A 7,123-nucleotide genomic window follows, 5' to 3' on the forward strand; every position below is an offset into this window, starting at 1 on the left:
ATACTCAAGTATAGTATAGATACCCAAAATTTCTACTTAAGTAAGGTAACGAATTTCGAAGTATTTGTACTTTGTTACTTGACACCTCTGAGCGCTTTAAACAAAAAAATAATTCAGTAATGTCATCTGTTCAGTTTAAATAGTGTCTGTGCAATCATTTGCAATCAAGTCAACGATATCGCTGTAAATGAAGTGACCCAAACTAAGCAAGCCAGAGGCGACAGCGGCAAGGAACCGAAACTCCATCGGTGACAGAATGGAGAAAAAACCTTGGGAGAAACCAGGCTCAGTTGGGGGCCAGTTCTCCTCTGACCAGACGAAACCAGTAGTTCAATTCCAGACTGCAGCAAAGTCAGATTGTGCAGAAGAATCATCTGTTTCCTGTGGTCTTGTCCTGGTGGTCCTCTGAGACAAGGTCTTTACAGGGGATCTGTATCTGGGGCTCTAGTTGTCCTGATCTCCGCTGTCTTTCAGGGCTGTAGAGGTCCTTTCTAGGTGCTGATCCACCATCTGGTCTGGATACGTACTGGATCCGGGCGACTGCAGTGACCCTCTGATCTGGATACAGACTGGTGGCTACGGTGACCTCAGAATAAGAGAGAAATTGACTAATATTAGCATAGACGCCATTCTTCTAATGATGTAGCAAGTACATTGGGTGTTATGGGAAGTGTTCTCTGGGTCTGCTCTTCCCTCTCTGCAGGACATCTAACTCATACGCTGCAAAAGCAGAGCTGTTAAAATCATCAAAGACTCCATCCACCCCAGGAACCATCTTTTAACCATCTGTTAAGTGTTTCCGTAGTCTGACGGCAAAAACCGAGAGACTCAGGAGGAGTTTTTTCCCCCCAAACTCAAAACCAGCCCCTTAACATCTTCGTGTCTCCACTTAATATTCACTTTATCAGTAAGATATTCATCATTCTCTACCTCACATTGACATACATATGTTTACCTGTTTGCACTTTTGCCTCTTGTACATTCCTGTGTATCTTAATATTTAAGACTACAGTGTACTTTCATGCACATTATTTTCCATTCTATATTTAATTCTGCAGTATACATCTTTTTTATATTTTCTTCTTATATTTTTATTGTTTAGTTTTATTTCATTCTTTCATAGCTATATTTATGTATATTTTCATCTGTGTTGTGTTCTTTAATAATTGCACTGTCCATGGAGTGGACCTTACTCACATTTCACTGCTGGTGAAATATGCTGTATATAATTGGGTATGTGATGAGTAAAAATGTTGAATAGTAATTGGCGGCCCACCTACAATACCATCGCGAGGCCCACAGGTTGAAAACCACTGTTCTAAGTATTATCAAATTGCCTGAGTTTTGAGCAGCGAACGTAGAGGATTATAATGTGACAAGAGCTCATTCAAATACTGAGGTGCTAAACCATGCAGGGCTTTATAAGTAATAACCAAGATTTTAAAATCTATACGATGGAGCCAGTGCAGTGTGGACAGGACCGGGCTAATATGGTCATACTTCCTGGTTCTAGTAAGAACTCTTGCTGCTGCATTTTGAACCAGCTGTAGTTTGTTTATTAAGCGTGCAGAACAACCACTCAATAAAGCATTAAAATAATATAACCTTGAGGTCATGAATGCATGGATTAACATTTCTGCATTTGAAATTGAGAGCATAGGCCGTAATTTAGATATATTTTTTTAGATGGAAAAGAGCAGTTTTACAAATGCTAGAAATGTGGCTTTCTAAGGAAATATTGCGATCAAGTAGCACACCTAGGTTCCTAACTGATGACGAAGAATTGACAGAGCAGCCATCAAGTCTTAGACAGCGTTCTAGGTTATTACAAGCAGAGTTTTTAGGTCTTATAATTGACACCTCTGTCTTTTCAGAATTTAGCAGTAAGAAATTACTTGTCATCCAGTTTTTTATATCGACTACGCATTCCGTTAGTTTTTCAAATATGTATTTTTCACCAGGCCGCAAAGAAGCAGAGTATCATCAGCATAACAGTGAAAGCTAACACCGTGTTTCCTGACGATATCTCCCAAGGGTAACATATAAATCGTGAAGAGTAACAGCCCTAGTACTGAGCCTTGAGGTACTCCATACTGCACTTGTGATTGATATGATATCTCTTCATTCACTGCTACGAATTGATGGCAATCATATAACTATGATTTAAACCATGCTAATGCACTTCCATTAATGCCAACAAAGTCTTCTAGACTATGCAAAAGAATGTTATGGTCAATAGTGTCGAACGCAGCATTAAGATCAAATAGCACTGACAGAAAAATACAACCACAATCAGATGATAAGAGTAGGTCATTTGTAACTCTCAACTAGAAATTAGAAACTCTATTAGAGAAATGCGGTCTTTAAATCTAACTGAAATTAGCTTTTTTTCTCTCTCTGAACAAAGTATTAGTTAAGTAGTTAATCTTATTTTACATTCAATTTATATGAAGTTTGTCATATTTTTCACACCATTTCCAATATTTTCGTCATCTCTCAGTACAGTTTACAAACTGATGTCCTTATTTTCTGGCAATAGACGAACAGTAAATGTTTAGCTTGAATGTTATAATCAAAAGATGGCAAAATGAGCAACAGGGGAGCATATTTAGCTTCAGTCAGTAAGGGACCATAGTTTGGGACCACTTGCTGGTCTGGAGTTGTTCTTGTCCACACATTAGTTCGCACAACAATATAAGAAAATACAATTTTTAAAACAGTATCTTGGTTTCAGGGGTGAATGTTTGATCTTGGAAAATGTAAAAACTTACTTCAAATTTAAATGTTTAAAATAAAAAAAAGTTTATTTATTTAAAATGTATTTAAATTAATTCATTTACATGATGTAAAGGGATATGGTCCACTTAATTTCTTTATTATATCCAACATGTTCACTCTCATGTAATTTGTAGAAAGTGCCTTTTATTTTTATATTAATATCATGTCTTTTGCAGCATGTTTTTCCACAGACGTCTCCAACCCAACTCACCAGACCAGCATGAGATGTTGAATCTCCAAGTGTCTGTCTAAAACCGCTTCAGTGATTTGGAGAACAGCGGGTTTGGATCATGAGACAAGCACACAACTAGGGTGGACCATCTGGGAGGAGGACCATCTGGGTATATTCTGCAGTTATAATAGTGTGTAGAACATAATAAGATCTGAGATCTTATTTTCCACTCTTGTTTTTGTTATTATTATCTTGCTGTTTTTCTCTCATAATAAGGATTCCAAGAAGATTGCATCACTGAAACAACATATGCAGCTGCTCATGTAATTTTTAATTAATCTCTGTTGCAACAACCATCATCTTCAAAGAACAACCCCAGTGGACTCTTAATGCAGTGCAAGGTAAAAAAAAAAAAAAAAAAAAAACTATGCCATGATGCAGTTTAATGCCTGAAACACTAGATGGTGACAAAACATTTAAGACAAACAACTGTCATCAGTTTTGATGCCTGCCAAACTTAACTGAGTATGAAACTTGATTAAGCACATGCAGTGTATGTGGGTATCCAGAGTAGTAATATTAATAGTTCATGACTGATGGCATGAAATAAGTTAAATATTGGCCTCAGTTCACACATCATTGAAACAAACTGCCCTTAGGCCATCTCAGCTAAATGTTTATCATAGGAACATGCACCTGCAAGACGGAAAATTAGATGATAGGCACAGCTGGAGAAAACTACTGAAACAACACACACACACACACACACACACACACACACACACACACACACACACACAGACACCAGCATCAGACTGGCATCTTCAAAACATCTCAACTGTCCATTAGAAATAATTTACTAATGATAATTTAATCTTTTCAGTTGCTGTTGTACTTATGTATCTTTACACTAAATTCAAACATACCCCTTAAATATACAAAGATTCTCAAGCTGTACTTAAAAAGAACCTTGTTCTTTTCATGAATGCTTTCACATCTCACTGTTTTAGCAAAAATTGGAAAGCTCAGATCTGACATTAGTTGCATAGTAAAAAAAAAAAGAATAATAATTTTCACAAAAACATGCGTAATATTACAAAATCCCACAAATACACTGAAGCACTTCTCCTTTGCCGAGAAATGCCACACCTGTGAGGAGGATGGATTATCTCGGCAAAGGAGAAGTGCTCACTAACACAGATTTAGACAGATTTGTGAACAATATTTTAGAAAAATAGGCCTTTTGTGTACATAGAAAATGTCTTAGAGTTAAGCTCATGAAAAATTTGGGAAAAAAACAAAAGTGCTGTTTTTTTTCTTTTTTCAGTGTATATACATAAACAAATAAACATATACAGTATATAAATAAATGAATGATAGTGTGCAGTAATGAAAAATTCTTATCGGAATTAATTTAATATAAATAAAATAATTATACATTATTGAAACTAGGAAAATTGTGTGTGCCAATGTTAGTATTTGCATAGTTTATGCAAATTTTAATTGCACAATTATTGTGCGCAAACAAGATGATTGTTATTAATGATAATTTTGGAGTTAAATGTGCATAATTATAATGAAAATAATGTTAAAATGCTAATTAGAGTAATATATTATATATTATAGAGTATGATTATTAAAATTATTTAAAATATATTATATGTTCCCCAACAGGAATAACAGGAATTACAGGATTACATTGAAAATAAATTCAAACAGAAAACTTTTGCCTCAGTAACACTAATAAACAGCTAATATATTAATAATAGGCATGCTAATAAGCAACTAGTTAATATTGGTCCCTATGCTAATATGTTTATATAAATACCCAATTTATACATTTGTATATGTCATACTTATGATTAACATGGTATTCAGTATTTTATGTGTTAGTTGTAAATCTTGAAAACAAAGCTAACGCAATGACAAAGGAAAACTGTGATAAGTACAGGGAAAGTATCTGCTAGCCCAACAAAATAAGAGCAAATCACAGAAACAGAGGGAAAGGGAGAAACGTATAAAAGCAGATCGACAGAAAATCTGGTGTGAAGAGACGTGTATAATATAGCAAGTATAAAACATAAAGAGAGGGAGGGAAAATAGAGAGCAGGAGAGACCATGCTGTTAGTTAGACAACAAGCCTTAGTGTCTCTCTTGCCATGCTTGGACTGGCAGCGTTCTGGACTAAACCACTCTTCACCATACGGGAAAAACATTTGAGAGAGACAGAGTGTGAGTGTGTGTGTGTGTGTGTGTGTGTGTGTGTGTGCAGCCTGAATAAGTGAGTCCAGCCCGATGCACACCACACCTCTGCAACTGTCCCTCCGAACTATCTTTAATCCTGCGTGGATGCATGTGTGAGTGTGAACGCACATTTCTCCATCAGCGTGTGTCTGTATGTGTGTCACACGCTGAGTCTCTTCGCTCTAGTGCTCTTTCTGCCTCAGTCTGAGGACGGACGTGTCCTGTCGTCTCTCCTGCTGGAGTTTGGCCGCCGCTGCTTTTGCCCTGGAACACCTTTGGCCTCCATGAGTGCGTCTGAGGAAGTCCAGCCTCTCCCTGGAAGGTAAGACCATGCTGGAGTGTCACAGGAACAGGGAATGTGTTTTTCTCATGCTTGTTTTACTGAAATCAGAGGCTTTTCCGCTCAAAGTTCCTCTGGGACAAATTTCAGGATGCAATCTTCCACGACCTTCTAGAGTTTCTCTGATTTAATTTGTTTAATGTGCAAAGCAAATTATGGATCAAAATGTGAAAGCTTGCATTCTTGCATTGAACATTGAATATATTTGATGAAAAAAAAAAAAAAAACAGTAAATTTAATACATTTAAAAATACATTAAAAACTAATATTGTGAAATATTATTACAATTTAAATGATTTTCTATTTGAATATATTTTCAAATGTAATCTTTTACATAATTACCCAAGTGTTATTATATCGTGCATATAGTCTAATTATAATAAAATCAAATGTGTATATGTGAATTATGATAATTCAAGATTAATTATTTTATGTCTGCATGAATTACTACTGTATGCCTAATCATTTTGTTAGGTAATGCTGGCCTTGTTCAGAGCTCATATATATATGTGTGTGTGTGTGTGTGTGTGTGTGACCCTAGACCACAAAACCATTCTTAAGTGTAAATTTTTGAGATTTGAATAAATGAGCTGAATAAATAAGCTATCCATTGATGTATGGTTTGTTGGGATTGGACAATATTTGGCCAATATAAAACTATTTGAAAATCTGGAATCTGAGGGTGCAAACAAATCTAAATACAGAGGAAATCACCTTTGAATTTGTCCAAATGAATTCTTAGCAATGCATATTACTAATCAAAAATTTAGTTTTGATATATTTATGGTAGGAAATGTCCAAAATATTTTCATGGAACATGATCTTTACTTAATATCCTAATGATTTTTGGCATAAAAGAAAAATCTATAATTTTGACCCATACAATGTTTATTTGGCTATTGCTAAAAATATACCCCAGCGACTTTTTCACAAAAGACTGCTTTTGTGCTGCAGGGTCACACACACACACACACACACACACACACGCACGCACGCACGCACGCACGCACACACACACACACACACACACACACACACGCACACACACACACACACACACACACACACACACACATATATTGGCATCTGAGGCATTGCAAAGTATTTAGGTTAAGCTTAACTCCCTAGACAAATAGTGTAGCTTGTTATTTATTTATTTATTTATTTCTATGACTTGCACATGACATGCTTCTTCAGTCAAGTGGACATTCTGGCATCTAGCCTGGACGTTGTGACACAATGGTAGCAAACTGCTTCTTGTCTGCTGACTTGCGTCACCGTCTTCATACCACTATACTTTGAAAGCTTTATATTTAGCTGTAGAGTTGTTAAGAGCACAAAAGCCTTCTTACATCCTGATCTAAACGTTATTGAGTGAGTGAACATGGCTCTTATAGGAAAAGCAAATCTGCCCTGTCAAACATCAGAGGACTAATTTGAATGTAATAGACTGGTTTGGCTCTGGAATCCATTCAGTACTAAATCTACTTTGCAACAGAGTCTTACTTTGAAGGTAAGCAACATGCGAGTGTTGCTAGCATGCTAGCAGTATGGGATTTGAAGCAATCAAATTTTGCTGAATTACTAAC

Source organism: Carassius gibelio, chromosome A8, assembly GCF_023724105.1.
Source record: "Carassius gibelio isolate Cgi1373 ecotype wild population from Czech Republic chromosome A8, carGib1.2-hapl.c, whole genome shotgun sequence".
NCBI classification, from domain to species: Eukaryota; Metazoa; Chordata; class Actinopteri; order Cypriniformes; family Cyprinidae; genus Carassius; species Carassius gibelio.